A 24,524-nucleotide genomic window follows, 5' to 3' on the forward strand; every position below is an offset into this window, starting at 1 on the left:
CACAATACGCGCCCCCCTGTTCCTGTGTCGAAGGCTCTCTTTCTCCCTCTCTCTCACACAGAGCAACGATGGAGAACGTGAGGAGCCTCTCTCTCTCTCTCTCTTTGGGGGAGAACGTGAGGAGCCTCTCTCTCTCTCTCTCTCTCTCTCTCTCTCTCTCGCGCGCGCGCGCACACAGGCGTGCAAAATGTCGACGGCTGGTTGTTTGTCACGGTTGACGCGCGTATGGTGGTGCCATCGACTATTGCTGGACCAGGACGACGAGTGGAAGCATTTAAAAAGGGCCACGACAGTGACGCTTTTTAAATATATTGAACTTTAATATTAACCTCATGGTCTGCAACTACAAGTAATAAATATGAGTCAACCCGCCATTAGACAATACAGCCTCTATATATAAAGCCACCTCTTTCCCCTGGGATAATTCATCGCATTCTCGTTTCTTTCTTCTGTGGTGTGCTCTAGACCTTGATCCGTCCTCCCCGTCGCTCGAACCTGACCTTGCAGCCATGCAGATCTTTGTGAAGACCCTCACTGGCAAAACCATCACTTTGGAGGTCGAAAGTTCAGACACCATGGACAATGTTAAGACCAAGATCCAAGATAAGGAGGGTATTCCCCCTGACCAGCAGCGGCAAGCAGCTTGAAGATGGCCGCACCCTTGCCGACTACAACATCCAGAAGGAGTCTACCCTCCACCTTGTCCTTCGCCTTCGTGGTGGCATGCAGATATTTGTGAAAACGCTCACTGGTAAGACCATTACTCTCGAAGTAGAAAGCTCAGATACTATTGACAATGTCAAGACGAAGATCCAGGACAAAGAGGGGATCCCTCCCGACCAGCAGCGCCTCATCCTTGCTGGAAAGCAGCTTGAGGATGGCCGCACTCTTGCTGATTGCAACATACAGAAGGAGTCCACGCTTCACCTTGTGTTGCGTCTCCGCGGTGGCATGCAGATCTTTGTGAAGACCCTTACTGGTAAGACCATTACTTTGGAGGTTGAGAGCTCTGACACTGTTGACAATATGAAGACTAAAATTCAGGACAAGGAGGGCATCCCTCCTGACCAGCAGCGCCTTATTTTTGCGGAAAGCAGCTTGAGGATGGGAGGACTCTTGCTGACTATAACATACAGAAAGAGTCTACCCTCCACCTTGTGCTTCGGTTGAGAGGTGGGATGCAGATATTTGTGAAGACACTTACTGGCAAGACCATTACCCTGGAGGTTGAGAGCTCTGATACTATAGATAATGTGAAGACGAAGATTCAGGATAAGCAAGGTATTCCCCCTGATCAGCAGCGCTTAATCTTTGCGGGAAAACAGCTGGAGGATGGGCGCACCCTGGCTGATTACAACATTCAGAAGGAATCCACTCTTCACCTTGTGCTTCGGCTCAGAGGGGGGAATTGATGTAATGTGTGGTAGAGCCTGTGTCTCTGGATGTGGTCTTCTTTTTTTTTTTTGGGCACCTACTGGTGTGAATTCTCGTGTTTCTTAGTGTTTGGTTGTCTTGGAAGCGATGAAAATTGATGCTGGATGTTTTGTACAGGAAATGTTGATTTGTCAATAAAAAGGGTTTTGTGTTGCAATGCAAGGATTTTCAGTCTGTCCAATGGTTGAATGTGGTTGCATAGCCCCAAGATTAATTTCATTTCTATTCTTGAATTTGGTGATAGTCAAGAAAATTCTCAAATATTTGTCAGAAGCTATACTTTAAATCTATTTGACCGGCTTAGCATTATTTAAATCTGACTGTGCCATGAGGTGATAAAACAGTTTCTTCTCAGCTGAATGAAATGTCATATAGCTGTGTGTGGTTCAGGTGGGTAATTCTTTCTATGGTTAGCTACTGCTCCCCGTGCTCTTAAGTAAACTCTTGATTTCTGCAGAGTTTCATGCTTGACTCTGTTTTAACTCTCGACTGCGAACTCTCAATATAGTTTGCTTGTCTAGTTCTTTGATCCTTGTCTGACTCTGAATATCCTCCTTGACGTCAATGTCTGCCAACGTCTTCTTCTAGGGATAAGGTCACATTGGTAAAAAAGTTCCATTCTTTGGATGACAGCTTAATTTTGAGGTCCCTTAATCAGTCCCAGCGGTCTTGTCTTACTCGTCCATGTTCTGTGTCCTGTCCATACTGGCACCTTTACCCCCATGTGCCACTGTCTGCCTGCCTGCCTGCCTGCCTTCATCATGACCATCCTCCGGTCCAAACCCTGCATTTTGACAACAGGCCAGGTAGGGCAACTTTCCCCCAGCATCATGATCTTTGAAAGACTTGTTGCAGTTTGTTGTAGAGGATTCCATTCTGAAGTGGAGTCTGTGTGTCGAAAATGCCTCCAGCAGTGGGGTCGAAGAAGTCTCGTTTTCTATTGGAAAACTCAACCATTGTCAGGAAGACGGTGTGCACAACCTCATCCAGTCCCTACTTTACTGTGGATTGTCATTCTGTGTTTCTGTGTTGAAGCTTGTTCTCAGCGTCTTCTGAGATGAATCTCTTCGAAACCTGAGCTTTGGAGTGCATGATTCCTGAGACCATTTGGGTGGAGTGCTCCTATCTAAACTTAGCTCTTATATTTGTATGGATTTGTGACGATCCTACCATTGGGTGGTCTCCTCTTTGAATAATCTTAAGCTGGATACGCGTCTGCAGCGATGCACAGTATTCTGCAGGTAATCAAAAACTTACATATAGAACATTGATGTTGAAAATGTCTTAATTTAGCCATGATATGGGCACACCAATTAATTTTTGAAGGGCCATTAAATTTAGAAGGCTGCTCTTTCTGGCCTATGGGTAGGCACTCTTTACAGCTGGGTCGTGCCCGTGCTTGTGGGGGGAACGGGGGCAAGGCTGCAGACCAGGTCGCACCGCTGTCTTGAGTTTGTGGGAGCGATTTTGCAGGAGTGGATGACTGAAGGCTACAGCTTTCGAAACAGGAGATGAAAGGCTTGCCAAAATATAGGTTATTACCTACCTTTTACGAAGTGCTACCAGGGTTATCTTTTGCATTCGACAATTCTGGCATGTTCCTTCTCCTTTACTCAGAATGGACTGGCCTCTCCCCCCATTTCCACCATTAACCCACGGGGCGACTCTGCTCTTAGGAACCTCCGATCTAGCCATTTTATGCAACAGCTGGGCTCACCCACTCTTAACGCTGGATAGAGAAATGCTGGCCTTAAAGCTTCTTTCTTTGGAAAACCGTAGAGAGATAAAGAAGAGAAGTCACTAGGCACCCTCATGCTCCTGTCCCTTGCAATCTCATATGGGTAGTCGTTAGGTAGGATAAAAATGAATGCGAGGGCTGCTGGGCCCGGACATTCATGCTAAGAGTTGGGTCATACCAGGGCTTGTGGGAGGAGTAGGGGCAAGGCTGCAAACCCGGTCGTGCCTTTGCGTTGAGTTTGTGGTAGGCTTTGGCAGCGGTCCATTAGGAAAGGAAAACGGTGACCGCTTTTGATATGAAAGCTGCAGCTTACGAAAGAGCTTGCAGAAATATAGCTTAATACCTACCTTTCACGGAGTGCTAGTACGATTACTTTTTGCATCGAAGAATTTTGCCTTGTTCTCTGAGAATGGAATGTGCTTTCCCCCCACTCAAGGTACGACTCTGCTCTAAACACCACACATGGCATGTTGAGAAAAAAATGTCACCGCCGTAGCCAATCGGTCACACAAAACGGTGTAGGCGAAAGGGTAAAAGTCCCAAAAAGGACGGCCTTTTCACTGAAACAACCAACCACCTCTTGGTCTAGAGCATTGGACTATTTTCAAACACTCCTCAAAGAAAAAAGTGTCTTTCAAATTCCCTTGTAAGCGATGCTCAAAACTTTAGTGGTTTTGAGGCAGTAGTAGTCAACATACAACAGCTCTCATGATTGATTTAAGTGCTCCACTTTTCCCTAGAATAAAATTTGGCATAAATTTTCCAAGGGAGCTTTTGCATAAATTCAAAACAAAACATGGTCTCCACGTGATTCGTCATGCTAATGCTTCCTTTATCAGCCCACACACTTCTACAAACAACAATGCCCTCTATGGTTAGTCTCTCCTTCGTGGTGACATGCCCAATAAATAGCTAATGCCTATGCTCCTTAAATGCTTCCTAGGAGTATACCCGGAAAGCCATACTCAGTGAGTTTAACACTCTCAGAAACACCTTCCAATCATTGAGGCTCAAACAATCCTTGCTCCTTGTCATTTTGTTAGGAGTTTGTTGCAGATTTGGTATCAATTCGTTCATTGAATTGGCTTGGAGACATGGATATTGAGATGGCTTTGAACGAAGCTCGATTGGTATGGACCGGCTTTCCCACAAGGCTCATCGAGACAACATCAACCCTCACATAGGATAGTGGCACCTTTGTTGCCATCATTCAAGGTGAGGATCTCTGTGGAGTGGTTGATTTTTGTGGCGAGGTAGGTGTGGTAGCAAAGATACATTTTGAATTTGGATATTCTTGACGATTTGAAGATCACAAACCATGAGATTGTGTGGCCACTTTTTTTTTGGTAAGTGAGGTTTTTTAGTGCTTAATCTTGTGTTTTTTCTTGTTGCCATCTTTAACTATTCCTTAGAGGCCTAGAGAGGGGAACCCATGGTAGCAGGTGTGGTGGAGATGTAACAATTTATTGTAGGTGCAAATTATGTACACCTTATGGAGGCCATACATGAGGAGAGGAAGATGTTGGAGATGGTGTGTAGCAACAATTGAGACGTAACAATTGATGGTAGGTGCAAATTATGTACACCTTATGGAGGCCATACATGAGGAGAGGAAGATGTTGGAGATGGTGTGGAGCAAGAATGACGCAACAACAACCACCCTTTACACGGTATGTATATAGTGTACTTTTACGATAGGCAAATGCATGTGGTTCTAATTGTTGGCATTCTATTGTGTGGAAAGATTATTGCTTGGCATTTATACCTATGTTTGTCGGCACAAGATGAATGTGGTATGCTTGTTATCAATTGCACAGGTAGTCTATGAAATAAATCGGCAATTGTCTGGTGTCATTGGAATTGAGATGTGTGCGGTATGCAAAGTTGTTGTCAAATCATTGACTATGGGCTTTTGATTTGTGCGTTCGTATGTTGTCGTAATGCCGATTTTTTAAAAGAATTGGATGTGCATAAATTGGTGATTTCACTTGTAACCTTTAAATAAGTGGTGAGGGTCTCACTTCTCAGAGCATCTGGACGTAGAGTCTGAGAGTAAATCCCAACCCACTCTCTTGTACTTTGAACTGATTAATATAAAAAGAAATACCGAAAGGGACGCCAGTCTTTGGGGCCAATATCTCTAGGCACGGAACTCCGCCGGGCCAGTGTACATCTATTGTGATCTGTGACTTGTTTTGAAGTGGTTATTTGGTGTTGTCGCGGTTGATTCTTGACTTGGAGTGTCCAAGTCTGTTACAGTGGTATCAGAGCACGACCGATTTCTCTTCTACGGGAAATCCGATCCCCGAATTTTTTTTTTGCGGCACCTATGGCTTTAGGCAATGATCAGTCGACTCCCTCTGCATCTAGAGATGCGGGCAGGGATCACAACGAAGATTCCGGCACGGAGTATGGCCCGCCTAGGCCTACTCCAACAGAGAAGCAAGAGATGGAGCGTCGAAAATTGATTGATGATGGAACAAAGATGATGCTCAATTTTGCCAAGGACCCGAAGATGGAAAAATATATGAACCGGACCTCTTTGGAAGAGGTACAGATGGAGTGGCAAAGAACCACAAAACCACTCCCGAAACCCGCTCTCAAGAAACCTTCTGCTTCCAAGAAATATACGGAGAAGGAACTGGAGAACGTGGTTGATGCACAGATTGCTCAGCTTTTCGATGTGCAAAAGAAAGACAAAAAAGCACGGCAAAAAGCAGAAGAAAGGCACTGACTTCCCGGGATATTTGGGTCGTCGGTCGACATTTGACAAGGCAAAGAAACAGAATAAGCGTGTCAAGTTTGAAGGCTTACCCACTTCTTCTTCTTCTTCTTCTTCTGACAGTTATTCTAGCTCTTCAGACTCAAGTGAAGAAGACAGAAAAAGAAAAAAGCGAAGCAAGAAACAAAGCTTCGGAAAGGGCAAGAAAAAGGGAAAGAAGGCTACATCTCGCCCAGAGACTGACAGTTCTACTGAGGACTCGTCTATAGACAGCTCAGATTCCGATGACGAAAACTTTTATGCAAACAAGAAGAATTTTTACAAAGCCAACCAATATGAATTTCTCGAAGATAAAAACAAGAAAGTCCGAGAGTTTAAGGAAGGTGGCCACTCGATCAAGTTTGATACTTTTTCAGGATACTCAGATGCTTCGAAGGCTTTGTCTTTTATACAGCAGTTTGACATCACTTTCGCGGGAGGACGCTTTTCAGAGCACTCCAAGATTCGGAGAGCTGTCTCTTAGTTTAAGAGGAATGCTCGTACTTGGTGGTCCATGCTTCTTTTAAACAAGACTGCGCCAGTTAAATGGCTGAAATTTAAGAATCTTTTTATTTCTTCTTGGTTGACGCAAGAATATGAATGAGATATACGAGCTGCTTGGAACCATCTTCGGATGACCAAGAACGATACAATCAATGCTTACTCTGAAAGATTCTGGAGCTCTTTTCTACCCACCTCTTCATTCAAGAAGATCTCGTTCACAGAACAGATTGAGCGGTTTAACTTGGGTCTAGCTACGGAGATCCGAGATCACTGCTTGGAATAGAAGTCAGCTTCTATTTAGGAGTTGATGAGTCATGCGAAGCGGGGCTTTGCCATTCACTCTGGCAGTTTGACCTACCCCACAGATAAGACCATGACACAATGAGCCGAACAGACTTCTGGGAATGAAAGTAGAAAGAAAAAGAGCAACCCATAGAAAAAGGATGCACGACCCAAGCTTACTCCTGAGGAGAGAGCTCGCTTCATCAAAGAGGGGAAGTGCTTTGGATGCAGGGAACATGGACATATCTCCGCGAAGTGCCCTAAAAAGGCACAGAAAGAACAGAATGATAAAGACGACAACATGCCTAAGAGTTCGAGAGCAACTGAGGAATGTGGCAGAAAAGGTAGATAGAAAAGCAGAACTGGTACCACATGGCGTGGGACCTGCACCGAATCTAATGAATGAAAGTACAAACTTTGCCGCTTTTGGGGCAAAGTGAAGGATTAGGAAGCTCTTTTGAAGGAGCCAAGTCCAACTTCTTTTCACTTGGAATTGGCGGCTCGATTTGGAATTACGCCCGACAGACTGACGCCACAAGCGGAGGTAGTTCGACTCGCACCCGGATGGGATGTTGCCATTACACCGAGCATTGGAAAACTTTGTTTGCAATGCTCTCAGGGATGAGCAAGCTAGGTACATGTGGGTGAGATTGGGAGACTGGCAGATATCTCTATATTGCTATTTGCTACTTTCCCCCGAGTACGTCCATATATGCACCACCCAGAGGACAATCCCCCTTCTCTATTTTGGATGATGACATATGGGAATTCTCCAGAGATGGCGACATTATCATTCTAGGGGACTTCAATGCTAGGACTTCAGACAGTATTCTATGATACTTCAGAGGAAATGCTTAGAGAGTTGGATGTTGCAGAGATTGGCCTATCCAGACTATCACAAGATGGGGAACATACTGAGTATGGATGGCACCTGATAGACATGGGGATTGCACATGGATTGGCCATCTTGAATGGCCTACAAAGATTTCCCGATGCTGGAGGCTTTACATGCTTTCCACACAGACATGGAGCCAGCCCGCAGTGGATCATGCTATTGTATCATCGACCATCTCTTTCTAGTTTAGTGTAGCACATATTCCATGGGTGGTAGCTCCTACTCGCTATACCTTCACGCAAGAGACGGATTCGGTATACATAGAGGGGATCTACATATGCCTAAGCACTGAGGAGCTAGGGCGACCTCTTGAGGAGCTTACGACTATACTGACACAGACATTACATGATGCAGCAGCAGAGGCATATACACACACCTAGCCCGAGCATAGACGCCGTTCTGGGAGCATGCCTCAGAACAGTTGGTATGATGAGGAATGTCGCCAAACCAGAGCTAGACTTCAGAGGGAAGTGTTTTTGGGGGACATCACTCAAAGACAGTCAGAGATTGACTTCCGACACCTGGTACAACGGAAAAAGAGGGCATTTTTGGCCCAACTAGAGCAAGATCTCTACTAGCTATTCTTGAGTCGGGACTCACGTGAGGCAGCATGGCGGCTCTTTAATAAGCTATCCCCCCCCTACCATTACCTCTACAGAGACTTGGGGTCAATACCCATCAGCTTTGTACACAGTTTTTGGACAACCACCCCTTCCCGGCCCCCCAGACCCATGCCCACACATGTGCTTTTTTCACCGCTGAGATGGTGAAGAAGGCTATTGTGACAGGATGAGGACTGGGAGAGCATATGATCACGATGGCTTGGTGGTTGAGAGTTTCATGCATGCCAAAGATCTACTAGCAAAGCTTCTAGCAGTCATGTTTAATCGTGCGATGTGCGAGGGCTTTCCTGATACCTGGAGCCTATCTACAATTGTACCTATTTTCTAATCAGGAGACCCTATGGAGCTTGGGAACTATCCCACTATCATGATTGGACACACATTGGAACGGTTGTACGCATCCATTCTTGAGCAGCAGCTGAGTAGATGGGCAGAGAGAGGGACTGCGTGTAGAAGGGCAGGCAGGATTCGAAAGAGGTTTTTCTACTCTTGACCTTATCTTGACACTCAGGGCCATCATCGAGGAGGGCAGATCTCGTGGGAGATGGATCTATTGTAGCTTTGTGGATTTCCCGAAAGCATTTGACACAGTACCCAAAGCTAGACTAATGCCCAGATTATTGGAGATGGGAGTAACCACATAGCTAATTTGGGGGATCATGGAATTGTACATATCAGTAGAAGGGTATGTACGCACTTCAGAGGGTCTTTCTACAACGGTTCACTCTACTATTGGGGTGAAGCAGGGCTTCCCGCTCTCTCCTACTCTATTTGGTATGTATGTGGATGAGGTTTCTGACTACATTGAGAGAGATGGGGATAGAGGTGCACCGCTGGTGGGGACATGGATCCCGCTATTGTTATTTGCTGATGATATTGTGTTGATCTCCGAATCTCCGGAACGGATGCAACGTCACTTGGATGCTTTGCATAGGTTTGCCCGGAAAGTGGTTTGTCTGTCAACCTTGGAAAAACCAAGGTCATCATATTTAACACCACCCCACACTGGATCAGGAGGTTAGCGCCCGCATTTACATACAGCCAGGAGAAAGTGGAGTATACAGATGCTTACACTTACCTCAGAGTGGTTTTTAGTGGACCAACATTCTCATTAAGGAGAGCAGCAGAGACTAGATTGACCAGAGCCCATTCGGCATTGGGTAGACTGGAGAGGATGTGTTCACACGTTCAGTTTCAGGAGCCTCGAACGGAGCTCTGGCTCTTTGACACGCTAGTGGCCTCTGTATTGCTCTATGGAGCTGAGATATAGGAGCCTTCATTGGATTGTCACGGGAGGATGGGTCGCACTGATGGATGGGGGGACATGGAGAAGCCCCTAGTCTCTATGATCTTGCGGCTCACTAGAGCCAAGGCCTTAGTACCACGTGCGATTATCCGAGCACAACTAGCTGTCCCCCCACTAGTAGTTGAGGCGCTCACTAGATCTGTCTCCTTCATACACCGCATGTGGGCACTTCCCAGAGACGGATACGCCCGCCTTGCACTTGAGTTCTCTCGACAGTTAGCCATGCATGAAGATAGGGCATGTTGGCATGGGGAGATGACATAATGGTTCCAGGTGCATGGGTTCAGTATAGACACATTGCCCCCCTTCCAATACTCACTGGACGCACCCTCCATGACTCTTACACAACCCGAAATCACTAGGCTCATCCGCCAAGACCTGATTCAGCTAGACACCGGGAGGACATGGATACAGTCAACACAGGAGCTAGGCACGAAGATGGCTTTCTACAAAGAACATCTTCTCCACCTTACAACGGACGGTTTTGTGACAAGGCCCAGATACATGGACACCCACTTGTCTCATGGGGTACTGTGCGCTATTGGCCAGATACGCAGATCTTCACACCAGCTGCTGCAGATCGAGACTGGGAGATACAATGGAGTACCAGGAGAGTCCAGGACATGCCCCTTGTGTGACATGGAGCCTGAGACAGAGTTACACTACACATGCCACTGCCCCGTATACTACGAGATACGATGCCGCTTCCACTGCTTGTTCAGAGAGGGCTTTGGACCACTCTCCAAAGTCATGAGGTACGAGGATCAGAGATGCCTGGGTTTGTTTCTGCTCGACGAGCTGCATAGACACAGAGAGATCCTGCTAAGAGGAGAGGCCAGCCAGTCCCAGAGACACATCACAGACTTCTTTAGAGCAGACACTGGACACCTGGAGGAGCTACTACCACACTAGATCTTGTTCTCACACATCAGAGGCACACTGATTGACCGAGCAACTGAATTGGGGAGATCCAGACGCCCACGAATGCGGAAGACTACACAGCATTGTTGTAGGCTACATCAGAGGATCCGAAACAGTTTGGCCCGACATGCACGACGCCTGGTCAGACTGCTGACCATGGAGGAGATTGATGAGATCCGTAAACGACTAATGTTGGATCTCTTGTGACTCGTGGTTTAGCTATCGCGACTAGCTGCTTATTTTACACCTACCAGCTTAGGATTTCATAGTATTTATATCTCATCCTTTTGTCATTTCATTTTTGCTACTCTGCCTTTGTATCAGATCCATCACATTGTAACGCTCTGGTCTCATAGGTCATTTTGGCCTTTTGAAGACGTTAATATAACATTTCATTTCATTTCATCTCTCTCTCTCTCTCTCTCTCTCTCTCTCTCTCTCTCTCTCTCTCTCTCTCTCTCTCTCTCTCTCGTAAGCTCCTCCCATAACCACCCCGACAGTGAGCATCAGTGAGCAGCCATAGCAGGTCGCTTCCCACAGCAGGTCGCAGTGCGAGGGCATCTCTCTCTCTCTCTCTCTCTCTCTCTCTCTCTCTCTCTCTCTCTCTCTCTCCGGCTGCAAACAAAGGTAAAATCGAAGGCTGCAAATGACGTGTAGCCTTCCGAAAATTGCACGCGCTGCAACTCTCTAGCAAGGCCACCGATTTTACCTTTTTTACGTTCAAAAGGCACGCTAGCAAATCCTTCCCGGCTAGCAAGTGAGTCCACACTGGACTTTGTGAGAGATTGCACACGCCTTGTAGGTGCCCTCTTTTAACAACAGAGAGGCCATTCTCTCTCTCCCTCTCCCTTCATACACCCGACAAAATTCAAAAAATTCCAGGAGGAATTTCCACAGGAATTCCCACAGTCTCGGCTTTTCCGGATTTTCCGAACTTTCTAATTTTCAAAAACCTGCATTTTTCAGAACTGCAGGGATTTTTACAAGGAATTTGGAAGCTGCAGAATTCACAGAAATTGCACATTGACACGTACGGAAAGCAAATATATTCCATGTAGGCTGAATGTGGAAACAAATGTATGCATAATGCGGTGCGTATAGGTCGCTCTCTCCTCTCTCTTAGAAAGTGAATCAAATAACTGAAACAAATAAGGCAAGAAAGATGGCGGCGCACTACATGATCACAAGCAAGAGGATGACAGCCATTGAAAGGGAGTTGAAAGAATGAAAAGCCCACATGGATGAGTGGAAGAAAGAAGAATTTAATTCTTGAATGGAAAAAGAGGGAGGAACAGGCGAGGGAACTAGAACGCAAGGAGTTCCGGGATAATATTCAAGCTTTAAAAGGTAGCATCTCAGCCCTTAGGAAGGAACTCGACGAAACCAAAGAGGGAGGACGCCTTGAAGATGGAGAAATTCAGCCATCAATGATAGATGAGCTGAATATTGTACGAGCACAAGTCAAAGAAATAAAGGAGGAAGGAGAAAAGAAGACCTCATGGGTGGAGGTTCTCTCCAAAACGATGGATGAGGCTGAAAAATGGATTGAAGTTGTCAAGAAGGGAAAGGGCAAGGAAATCCTGACTACACTTGACATCATCAACAAGACACTTGAAGAGGAACAACGAAGAAGGGTACACGCTCTACACGCGAGAGTGACCGGCCTAAAAGATTCAGATAAGGTGGACCAAGAGGTGAAGAGCCTCATCTCCATGATGGGGGTGGAGAAGCCCTCGCGCACACAAGCTTGGAGAGTGGGCAAGAAGAGTGAAGGTAATGGGGAGAGTTCAAAAGAACAGGCTCTCATTTTGCGCTTTCCCTCCATGGAAGGAAAGAAAGACTTTTTAAAGAAGAGGCCAACCCTCAAGAAAACAGGTATCTTTTTAGGAGATGATCTTATGCTCTCACAGCTTGCACATATGAGAGAGGTCATGCCAAAGATTATAGCAGCAAGGGAGAAGGGAAAGTTATCTTTTTACACCAATGGACGAGTAGTGATTACAGAGCACCGCTCTACATGACGGTGTGAGACCTATGGGACCACTCTCAGGATGGCAGTTTGGAACTGTAATGGTTCGTATAGACTTGATGTGGGGGCCTTTGAGGATAGCTTCAGTGACAGAGACATTGTTTTCTACTCAGAGACTCATCAGGCTCCAGGACAGTTGATGCCGCACATATCAAAATACAGATGGGAGACAGCTTGCCAGACAAGCACCAGATCTGCGCATGGGACTAGAGGATCAGGAGGTGTAGCAGTTCTTTTCAGAGAGGAGCTCCAACCACTACTGCACATAGTTCGGAGAGATGATCAGGCCAGATACTTGTGGGTGAGGCTGAGGGCAGAGACTGGACGTTTCTTGTACATCGCCATATGCTATTTTCCTCCCAGCACTTCAGTATATGCTTCACCCAGAGGACAGTCTCCTTACTCTGTACTTGATGATGATATCTGGGAGTTCTCCAGAGATGGAGACATCATACTCTTGGGGGATTTCAATGCCCGTACATGCAGCTCACAGACGGTCTTCTATGACACCTCAGAGGAGATGCTTAGAGAGCTAGAGCCAAATGAGATGGGACTTGAGAGATGCTCACACGACAGAGAGCATACAGAGTATGGGAGATACCTGAGGGAGATGACGACTACTCACAGTTTAGCCATTCTGAATGGCTTACTGACTTTCCCATTGTCTACAGGTTTTACTTATTTTCCACACAAGCATTGGTCCAGCACTGTAGACTATGTTCTAACACATCCGAGCTTTATCTCTCACATTCAGGATTTCACAGCGGGGCCGAGGCCTGTAGGGATAGCAGTAGATCATGCACTTTTGACATTATTAGTCTCCTTTCAGTACAGTACATCTCAGGCCTCACAGGGTGGTAGACATCCATGCTATACTTTTACACCAGAGACTGACTCAGTCTATGCAGAGGAGATACGTAGGCTTTTATGCACATCAGAGCCAGTATACACAGTGGAGGAGATCACATCTATGCTGATAGTGACATTACATGGGGCAACGACAGAGGCATACCCACACACTCAGCCTGGTCAGAGACGTCGTTCTAGGCACATGCCTCAGAACAACTGGCATGATGAGGAGTGTCGACAAAGTAGAGCTCAGATACAGCGCGAGCTTACATTGGGAGTGATCACCTATAGACAGTCTCGTATTGCTACACGACGACTAGTGCTACAGAAGCAGCGAGCTTTCTTGGTCCAGATGGAGCAAGATTTATATCAGATCTTCCTTAGTAGAGATTTGGGAGAGGCTTGGCGTCTATTCTATGAGCAGTCTCCCCCACCAGTGATTACTTCTACAGAGATATGGGGGCAGTATGCAGCATCTTTATACACTGTACTTGGACAACCACCACTACCAGATCCACCACAGCCATGTCCAGCTACGAGCACCTTCTTTACCACTGAGATGGTAAAGGAGGCCATTGACAGGATGAAGACCAGACGGGCACAGGATCATGAGGGTTTGGTAGCAGAGCACATTATACATGTTGGGGATTTGTTGGCAGAGATGCTTGCACGGTTATTCAACCGTGTCATGTGTGAGGGCTTCCCTGAGTCTTGGAGATTATCTACTATTGTACCTATCTTTAAGACAGGAGACCCCACAGTGTCGGGGAATTGCCGTACTACCATGGTAGGACACACATTGGCACGTTTATATGCATCCATCCTTGAGCATAGGCTGAGCAGTTGGGCAGAGATTATGGGCATATGGGCACGTTGGTTACAGGAGGGGTTTCTCCACACTAGATCATGTCTCTACACTCAGAGCTATCATTGAGGAGGGTCGAGCACATGGTAGACGGATATACTACAGTTTGTGGATTTCCGCAAAGCTTTTGACACAGTACCGAGGGCCAGATTGATGCGCCGACTTATAGAATTGGGGGTACCCACAGAGCTGATATGGGGGATTATGGCATTGTACAGTTCAGTGATGGGCCATGTACGCACATTAGAGGGGATACACACATTAGAGGGGATATCTGACATAGTTCACTCCACTATCGGAGTGAAACAGGGATGCCCACTGTCCTCTACTTTATTTGGTATGTATGTTGATGAGGTCTCTGATTATATTGACAGAGGAGGAGATAGAGGTACTCAGCTTGCTGGGACATGGATCCCTCTTTTATTATATGCAGACGATATCGTGTTGATATCAGACTCAGCAGAGGGTATGCAGAGACATTTGGACGCATTGCATAGTTTTGCAGAGAATAGTGAATTGTCTGTCAACCTTGGTAAAACCAAGGTCATGGTATTTAATACCACGCCACAGTGGGTTAGGAGATTAGCACCTACTTTCACATATGGGCAGGACAATATGGAGTACACTGATGCATACACATATCTTGGGGTGGTCTTTAGTGGACTAAGGTTCACACTGAAAGTGGCAGCAGACACTAGATTGACTCGTGCCTATGCAGCCCTAGGAGGTTTAGAGAGGATTTGTTCGCAGGTTCAGTTCCAGGAACCTCGAGCAAAGCTATGGCTTTTCGACACTTTGGTCGCTTCAGTTATGCACTACGGGGTTCAGGTTTGGGGGCCGTCTGTTGACAGTGCTAGATGGAGTAATATGGAGAGACCCTTGATATGTATGATTTCTAGGCTGATTAGAGCCAAGGCCTCAGTCCCACATGACATCATACGAGCGGAGCTGGCTGCCCCACCTATGGAGGTTGAGGCTCTCACCAGATCAGTATCATTTGTACACAGCTTATGGGACACCACCAGGGACAGGTATGCCAAGCTTGCTCTTGAGTCATCTAGACAGCTGGCATTACAGGGAGATACATCATGTTGGTATGCACAGATGAGCTCATGGTTTCAGAGGCACGGTCTCAGCATGGATAGGCTGCCCCCTTTCTAGTATTCTCTTGATGCACCATCTTTGGCTCTTACACGGATGGAAACTACTAGACTCATTCGGCAGGATCTTATCGAGCTTGATAAGAAGAGGACATGGATAGAGCCAGCACGGGAGTTGGGTATGAAGAGGGTTTTCTATAGAGAGCATCTTCTCCAACTCACAACAGACGGATTTGTCACATGGCCCAGTTACATGGACACACATCTATCTCATGGGTTACGATGTGCTATAGGCCAGATTTGCACATCTTCACACCAGCTTGGGATTGAGACAGGTAGATTCAGAGGCATACCAGCAGACAGTAGGATATGTCAGTTATGCCATGCAGAGCCAGAGACAGAGTTTCACTACATATGTCGCTGCGCAGTCTACTATGAGATACGGGGACGCTTTCATTGTTTATTCAAAGATCGTTTTGACTCGCTAGATAGAGTCATGAGATATCAGGATCAAAGATGTCTCGGATTATTCCTACTTGAGATACAGAGACACAGAGACGCTCTATTGAGTGGGCAAAGACAGAGACAGTCCGAAAGACGCATCTCAGATTTCTTCAGTCTGAGTACCACAGAGGCAGAGGAGACACCACCATCACAGAGCTCAGTTCCCACCCATACACACACCAGCGGTACTCTCATTGATCGAGCTATAGAGTTAGGGAGATCGAGACGACCGCGATTGATGAGGAGGGGAGCCACGTAGCACCGACGGAGATTGCGGCAGAGGATCCACAGGATTCTAGCACGACACCCAGAGTGTCGATCAGGATAGGCTTCATGCTACTGTTATATTGTATCATGGTGACATTTATCCCCACTTTGTACCTTTATGGCATGATACCATTGATCAGCCTACCAGCCACCCATAGGAGTCGGTAGCACTCCTATCAATTTCCTTGTTTGTAGTTTTCTTTGTTTGTACCCAGACTTGGTACTAGACTCATCATTGTAATCAGTTGGTCTCATAGGTCATTCTGGCCTTTTGTAGACGTTAATATATCATTTCATTTCTCTCTCTCTCCATCCATCCACACACACACACACACACATATATCATCTCCTTTTATATTGAGACTTAAAAGAATATTTCCTATTGTAAAATAATTATTTTAACATACGAATTTTGATTTCTTTTTGTACAACAGAATTGGAAGGAACTTATTTCCTCTTTCATCTCATCGCCTACACTTGCATCTTAATGTGGCATTAAGCAAGACGCTGATCTGTGCAAAAGAATTCACGATGATATTTTCAGTCAAGGGCTGTTGAAAAAAGACATCATGCTTGAAAATGCCTTGGTTGACATACATGCCAAATGTGGTTTACTTCAGAAATCTCAGAGAAGTGCTTGACACGCTTCCTCGCCGGAATGTGGCCACTTGGAATGCACTGATTGCGGGATATTCCCAACAAGAGCAGGGCCAGGAAGCTCTGGGCTGTTTTCAGCAAATGCGAAGTGAGGGCCTGGGCATTTCTCAAGATGTAATCACCTATGCATGCATCTTGAAGGCATGTGGCACCACAGGACTCCGATATTGGCAACGATGATATTGTTAGAGGGGCTGTTAGAACAGAACATCGTGCTTGGCACTGCCTTGATCGACTTGTATGCCAGATGTAGTATGCTTCAAAAGCACAAAAAGTACTTGAGGAGCTCTGTCCGGAATGTCTGTCTCTTTGAATGCACTGATTGCGGGACATGCTCAACAGGGGCAGGGCCAGAAAGCTCTGGGCTGTTTTCAGCGGATGCGAAGCGAGGGCATTTCTCCAGATGCAATCACCTATGCTTGCATCTTCAAGGCAAGTAGCACTATGCAGAACGCCAATATGGGCAACATGATATTGTTATGCAGGGGCAGGTGAAACGAAACGTCGTGCTTGGAACTGCCTTGGTCGACATGTATGCCAGATGTGGTGTACTTCAGAAAGCACAAAAAGTTCTTGAGGAGCTGTCTGTCCGGAATGTTAAGTCTTGGAATGCATTGATTGCGGATATGCTGAACAGGGGCAGGGTCAGGAAGCTCCAGGCCATTTTCAGCTGATGCAAAGCGAGTGCATCTCTCCAGATGCAATCACCTACAGTTGCATCTTGAAGGCATGTGGCAATTTGGAAGACGCTGAGATGGGAAAAAGAACTCACGATAATAACGTAGTCAAACGCTCTCTTTGGCACTGCCTTGGTCAACATGTATGCTAAATGTGGAAGGGCCAAGAAGCCCTGGGCTGTTTTGAGCAGATGCGAAGCAAGGGCATCTCTCCAGATGAAATCACCTATGCTTTCCTCTTGAAGGCATGTGACACTATGCAAGACGCTGATATGGGCAACAAAATTCAGGATGATGATGTTAGCCAGGGGCTGTTGAAAAAAGAAGTGCTTGGCATTGCCTTGGTCGACGTGTATGCCAAATATGGTGTACTTTGGAAAGTAAAAAAAGTGCTCGAGGAGCTTCTTGTATGGAATGTCAACTCTTGGAATGCACTGATTGCAGAATATGCGGAACATGGGCAGGGTGCAGAATATCGGAGCAGGGGCAGGGCCAGGCAGCTCTGGGGCAGTTTTCAGCAGATGCAAAGTGAGAGCGTCTCTCCGGAATCAGCTATGCTTTGATCTTGAAGGCTACGCTTACATATTGAATGCGTGTGGCATTATGAAAGACACTAACAAGGGCACAAATTTTCAATGAGATTCTCAGTCGGAAGTTGTTGACAGTGCTTTGCAATGCCAAAAACAGAATTTTGGAATATTTTGAGATGAGGAGAGAATAGCTTGTGGAGACAACAGAAATGGAGAGAAAAGTAGCTTGCACAACACGTATGCCACTTGTGTTTCTCTCGACTCTTAGAGTCTCCTTCCTCCAGCTCCTCTCTCACCAGAGGGTATGCAGCCACAGTTGGATGCATTACACAGTTTTGCAGAGGATAATGGATTGTTTGTAAACCTTTGTAAAACCAAGGTTATGGTGTTTAACACCACACCACAGTGGATCAGGAGATCAGCACCGACTTTCACATATGGTCAGGAGATTGTAGAGTATACACCTGCATACACATACCTTGGGGTTGTCTTCAATGGGTCGAGGTTTTCTTTGGGAAGAACAACAGAGACTAGACTGACTAGAGCTTATGCAGCCTTGGGAGGCCTGGAGAGGATGTGTTCGTAGGTTCAGTTCCAGGAACCTCGGACAAAGTTATGGCTCGTTGATACTTTAGTAGCCTCAGCTATGTTGTATACGGTGCAAATACAGGGACCTTCTGTAGGCTAGAATGGTTGGCAACGTATCGAGAGGCCCTTGGTATCTATGATCTCTCGACTGATGAGAGCCAAGGCCTTCGTACCCCACGCTACCATTCAAGCAGAGCTATCTGCCCCTCCTATGGAGATTGAGGCGCTTACCAGATCAGTCTCCTTTGTGCACAGCTTGTGGGATACTACTAGAGACAGATATGCTAGACTGGCCCTTGAGTCTTCCAGACACTTAGCTCTTCAGGGGGGACACTTCATGCTGGTATGCACAGATGACATCATGGTTTTAGACACATGGCTTCACCATGGACAGGCTGCCTCCTTTCCAGTACTCTCTTCAAGCACCCTCGATGTCTCTTACACGGGTGGAGATTACTAGGCTCATTCGTCAAGACCTGATCCAGTTGGATACCAGGAGGACATGGATAGAGCCGCCACAGAGTTGGGCATGAAGATGGCTTTCTATAGAGAGCATCTTCTCCAACTCACATGAGATGGGTTTATGATTCGACCCAGCTACATGGACACACATATGTCTCATGGTTTGCGGTGTGCCATTGGTAGATACACACATCCTCACATCAGCTAGAGATTGAGATTGGTAGATTCAGAGGGATACCAGTAGACAGTAGGATATGCCGCTTATGCCAGCCAGAGCCAGAGACAGAGTTACATTACATATGTCATTGCATAGTGTACTATGAGATATGGGGCCGTTTCCATTGCTTATTCAGAGAGGGTTTTGGTCCTTTCTTTAGGGTCATGAGTTATGAGGATCAAAGATGTCTTGGGCCATATCTACTTGAGTTACACAGACGTAGAGACACTTTACTGGGGAGAGCTAGAGAGAGAGTCCCAGAGATAGATTACAGATTTTTTTTCACTAGATATGAGACAGCCAGAAGAGCAGCCATCACTGCAGAGCTCGGCCCACACTCATTCGACCACTATTGACTCATCGACTGAGCATTGGAGCTACGGAGATCCAAACGGCCACGATTGAGGACAGGGGCTACACAGCATCGACGGAGACTACAACAGAGGATTCGAACCATACTCTCGACATCCAGATTGCAGATGAGGATGGATTCTAGCAATAGTATCTTTGTTCTAGTTCTTTTGTACCCAGACATGGTATCAGATTCACTATTTTGTGACAGATTGGTCTCATAGGTCATTTTGGCCTTTTGAAGATGTTAATATAACATTTCATTTCATTTCTCTCTCACTTTGATGCATGGATAGAACAATGATTCCCTGTTGCTACAGTCTATCGACGACATTGGGGAAGCATGAGTGGATTCATGTTGATGTTGGCATTAGCTCCATGGGCACTAGACTACAGGAGGGATCGAGATGATATAAACCCTAGCTCTTCAAAAGAGTATCAACCACATGAACCTGATCTATTCAATATTTACCGACGTAGGGTTTTACGTTTCATGGAACAGCTGCTTTGTGCATCTTGTGGGCTTTCGTGATCGAAAGGAAGGGATTGTGCATGTGTCGCAAATTGCCACCCCTATGATTTCTGTTGTGAAGAGAGACCAAGAGGTATTGGTTAAGGTTATGGTGTTGAGCTTCCTGAGTACATGATCAACAGCATTTCATGCTATTTTCCGACTAAAAGCAAGATTGCAGAGACAAGTAGAAACACACGCTTTCTGTCCCTAGTGACAGAGGGAGAATCAAAGATCCGCAAAAGGAGCTTTAAGTTGAAAGAAGAGGAACAACACAAAAGCAATGGTTATGGTAGACATGATAGCAAAAGTGATGCGACAGTTGACATGAGGGCAGAAGTCGTAGAAGAGATGACGATGGAGATCGCAATATAGACATGATCTACATGATGATGGAAATCAGGGTAGAAATGATCGTCATGAGAGAAGTATAAAAACAAAAAGACAATGACAAACAGGATGAAATTTGATATAGAAAAACTGGATGGAATTTCATATAGAAAGGATTGTAGCCATAGGCATCCTGTGGACAAACAACTTGCAGAGTGTATGATAATTGCAACAATAGATATAATGGATATGATGGCAGTGACAATCATGATGAATCCAGAAATGGAAGCGCAAGGGATTGAGATGATAGAAATCCTAGCTCTTCAAAATGGCATCAACCACAAAAATCAAAGTTGGTTTGATGTTTACTAGAGTTCTTCGTAGGTTTCTATCCAAAATTTAGTGTCTCTGAATCTCATGGGCTTGTTCCCCGAGCTGGTTCCTTTACTCTCCCTTGAGTACTGGTATCATGTTGTGTATTGGATTTTAATTGCACAGTTCAGTTGTGGGTTTATTCTCTTCAAGACAAGTACAAAGGACAGTTTTGGTGAGATTTTAAGGAAGCAAGTTAAAACAATGGGAGTATATGTGCTGTTCCGAGTCTATTTGCAATTTGGCATAATGTATTGAATTGTACCTACAAGTTTGATCTTGGTAGATGCAAAGGAGTGGCAGACATTTGGTTTGATCTCAGGGAGTTTGCTTGAGTAGCTAGGTTCTTGTTGGACCCCGATGGCTTTTTTGGAAAACATGATCCTCAGGTGACGACCTTTTAGGTCTTCTTATTCTTAGCAGTCCGAGTTTACCGATGATGTGATTCTCTTTGGGTCTGGAGTTCTCTGAGATTTAAGTTTTGTAATTCAGTTTCAAAGGAAGGAATTTTAGTCTCAAATTCCTTTCTGGTTGCACTCAATCTCTTTTCCCAGGATTGAGCGGAAAGGAGGCCTCCTATCTTGGGGGGAGTTCTCGGTTTTAGCTCAAGAGATTTCACTGCACTGTTTGCTCTATTCCGATGTGGGGTTGAGTCAGTTGTTACCTCTAGCGTATTTTTGAGAATACTTCTCTTTCAGAGGAGGCTTCCAGGTTATTTATTCAGTAGACTTCCGGTGCTCCGTTCGGTGGAGTACCATGCACGGTGTCTTCTAGTCCTTGGATTCCTTGCCCATTTCTTGCGGCTTTGGATGGTGTGCTTCAGTCCGCACTGCAGTTAGTATCTTGGCAGATGTTTTCTTTGGCCATTTCAGTAGTTGCCTCGTCTTCAGATTTGTGGTGCGATGCAGGTTGTTGTCACCAGGAGGTATATTTTTCCGGTTGCCTTCTCTAAGGGCCAGTTAGCACTGAATTCTGATGAGTATGAAAGCCTGTGTGCGCCAAAATGAAATTTGGTTTACTCAGCAAGTCACATACAACTTTATAAGTTGGTGGGTACTAGGAAATTAAACCAAAGGGGCATATTGGACACATGGCAGTAGGAGAGCAGCTTGCAAACCCACACATACTCCAAAATCTCTTCTCAAGAGGGGGCGCCCAAAATTAAGAGTGGAGGTTGATTTTATTCATTGTGAGCTACAATGTGTGTGTGAGTAGTGCGTGCACGTGATCACAGTTTTAAAGGAAAGCTTGCCTTCTCCCTTGTCTCATGTAGTGCAACGATTCGCTCTCGTGCATTTCTCTTCCCTTTGCACATATGGTAATGCCTCACTAGTTAGGCTTCTTAGTTGACCATGTTCAGTTCTAGGGTTTTTATGCGTGTTTGCCAAGGCGAGAGCCTTCTAAACAAGTACCGGATTAGCTAATTGCTAATCCTCCACAGGTACGTACAGATCCATCGCAAAGGATTGCAAAAATAAAGAGTTTTCTCGCGTGAAAACTCCTTCAATTCAAAAGGGGAATTGTCCCAGTGCGTGCGGCAGCACCTGAGATATGCGTAGGCGTGTTCGCTCCACTAAAAACAATCCAAAACAGAAAATTACAGCCTATTGTGTTTTCTGCACATTTAGGGTTTCACACCTAAACTGCAAGAAATTACCAGAGGAGGCTCGAGAAAGCCTTGGGATGCGTGAACAGGGTTTTGGGCACCCAAAAATGGCAAAAAAGAGAATTATAACACGCAGAAATTAAACTGTAGCTCACCGGGAAGTTTCCAAAATGAAAGGGAAAGTGTCCTTGATGTTACTTTTGACCTACAGGGGTTTTGGTGCCGTTGTTCTACTGAAATCAGGTCAGAAACCTACGATTTCAGCCCTAGACAGGTTTGGAAAGCTTGGTGAGAGTTTGATTTAAGTGTTCGGATCGTCTATCTAGTTGTTGGGCGCATCTATGCTCTCTCTTTTCTTCTCAATGCTCTGTGTAGAGTTAACAGGTAATTGAATTAGTACCTCCCTCTACTATGTACACACCGGTTTTAAGTTCTCATCTTCAAAGTGGTAAATTCTTATGTCCTAGAACTGCTCAAATGTTATGTGTTAAGAGCACAAGGAAACTTGGGAACACCATCACAACTAAGGACGAGATATTTGAGGCAGACAAATATGTGCAAGATATGGATGAAACATACGGGAAGATAAAGCTCTCGAGAAGACTCAGGCTATGCAAAAGAAAGTTTCTGTTCATCACCATCGTAAACTTGTATTCTCACTTGGTGATTGGGTACTTTTGCGCTTTGAAAAGGCCAGATTAAGGGAAAGGAAAGGTAAGGTTATGCTTGATAACGATCAACCCAATGAGAAGAATTGGATGAAATTCTTATTCCAGAACAGATATTGGCACATAAGGAAAGGAAGGTTAGAGGAAAGATTGCAAGACGCGATTTGGTGAAGTTCAAAAACTATCCATCTTTGGATGCAAAATGGATGGAAGAGCCTGAATTGGTTGATTCACCTAAGCTATTGCAACTATACCTTGAAGCCTTTCAGAGGGAACCCACAGTGACTTGGTGTAGCTCTATGGAGCAAGGTGAGAGCATGGTTCATGATGCTCAAAGGAGTAGTTAACAAATCGTATCTGCTCTTTCCATACAAAATTTGGCTAAAGAAGTTTGTACTCAAGAGTACACCAGAAAACTTCTATGCTTGATGAAAGTGTGATAGCCAGGTTGGTGGGATTGTTTAATCGTCCGATGCTACATTTCCGGAAGCATGTATATCTTTGATTTCCATCATAGAATAAATGTGATATCAGGAGATATCAGCATGTATTATTGGCATGCAAGCAAGGTCACTTGCAGTATTTCAAGGGTGGGGTAAGTCACCAAGAGGTGTATTTTTCTTGTCGCCTTCTATAAATATGTACTAGGTATTTTTATTTATTTTATTTTTATTTCTTTTCCTCGAAACCCTTGAAAAGGTGAAAGTGGACATTGCATGGCCAGTGTGAAACGGTGGCCGAATGGGTTTCTCACATCGGGAATCTATGAGGGTCAGTTAGGAACTCGTCGGCATTGAATTTTAATGAGTATGGAAGCCTATGTGCGCCAAAATGATATTTGCCACTCCGTAAGTCACTTACAACTTTATAAGTTGGTGGGTATGTGCGCTCCTTGCCGCACTGTCGAAGCAAGGGACTTGCCGATACACCGTGTACGAGCCGCAGATGGCTCCAAGCACACAACTAGTTTAACTAGTAAGCTCAAAGAGGGCAATGGTGTGTCACTCACCGCCTTATGCTCCTGCCGTAGAGGATTCCTCGCCGCGAAGAAGAGGGAGACGCCGCTACGCCGCGCTCAACCGCCTCGCCGCCGTCGTGCCGCCGCAACGCTCGATCGCACACACTCTCTCTCTCTCTCTCTCTCTCTCACACACACACACACACACACACACACACACACACACACACACACACACACACACACACACACACACACACACACACACACACGCACACACACACAAGGAGATGGTGAAGGAGAAGGTGGAGATGAAGCAAGAGCAGCTTCTATTGCACAATGAGAGAATGACTCAATTTTAGGTTTAATTGGCTTTTATGTGAGCTCACCCCATTCACACTTGGGCGCCCATGCTTAGCCAACTAACCCTAGCATGTTCGTGTTAGAGTGCGCCTCTCATCGGCGATCACTCTACCTTTTCCTATTGGACCGACAAGCCCGGTGCCTGACTCTACTTAA

General features: G+C 45.6%; 1 pseudogene across 1 annotated transcript; it reads left to right on the forward strand.

Moving 5' to 3' along the window:
- Positions 1-400: 400 nt before the first annotated feature.
- On the forward strand, positions 401-19,832 carry LOC147450734 (polyubiquitin 3-like; annotated as a pseudogene). Its single transcript, XR_015189155.1, has 2 exons — positions 401-1,413; positions 16,513-19,832. The product of XR_015189155.1 is annotated as a polyubiquitin 3-like (transcript).
- The last annotated feature ends 4,692 nt before the right edge of the window (positions 19,833-24,524 follow it).

This window comes from Adiantum capillus-veneris, chromosome 9, assembly GCF_014529385.1.
Source record: "Adiantum capillus-veneris isolate H3 chromosome 9, ASM1452938v2, whole genome shotgun sequence".
NCBI classification, from domain to species: Eukaryota; Viridiplantae; Streptophyta; class Polypodiopsida; order Polypodiales; family Pteridaceae; genus Adiantum; species Adiantum capillus-veneris.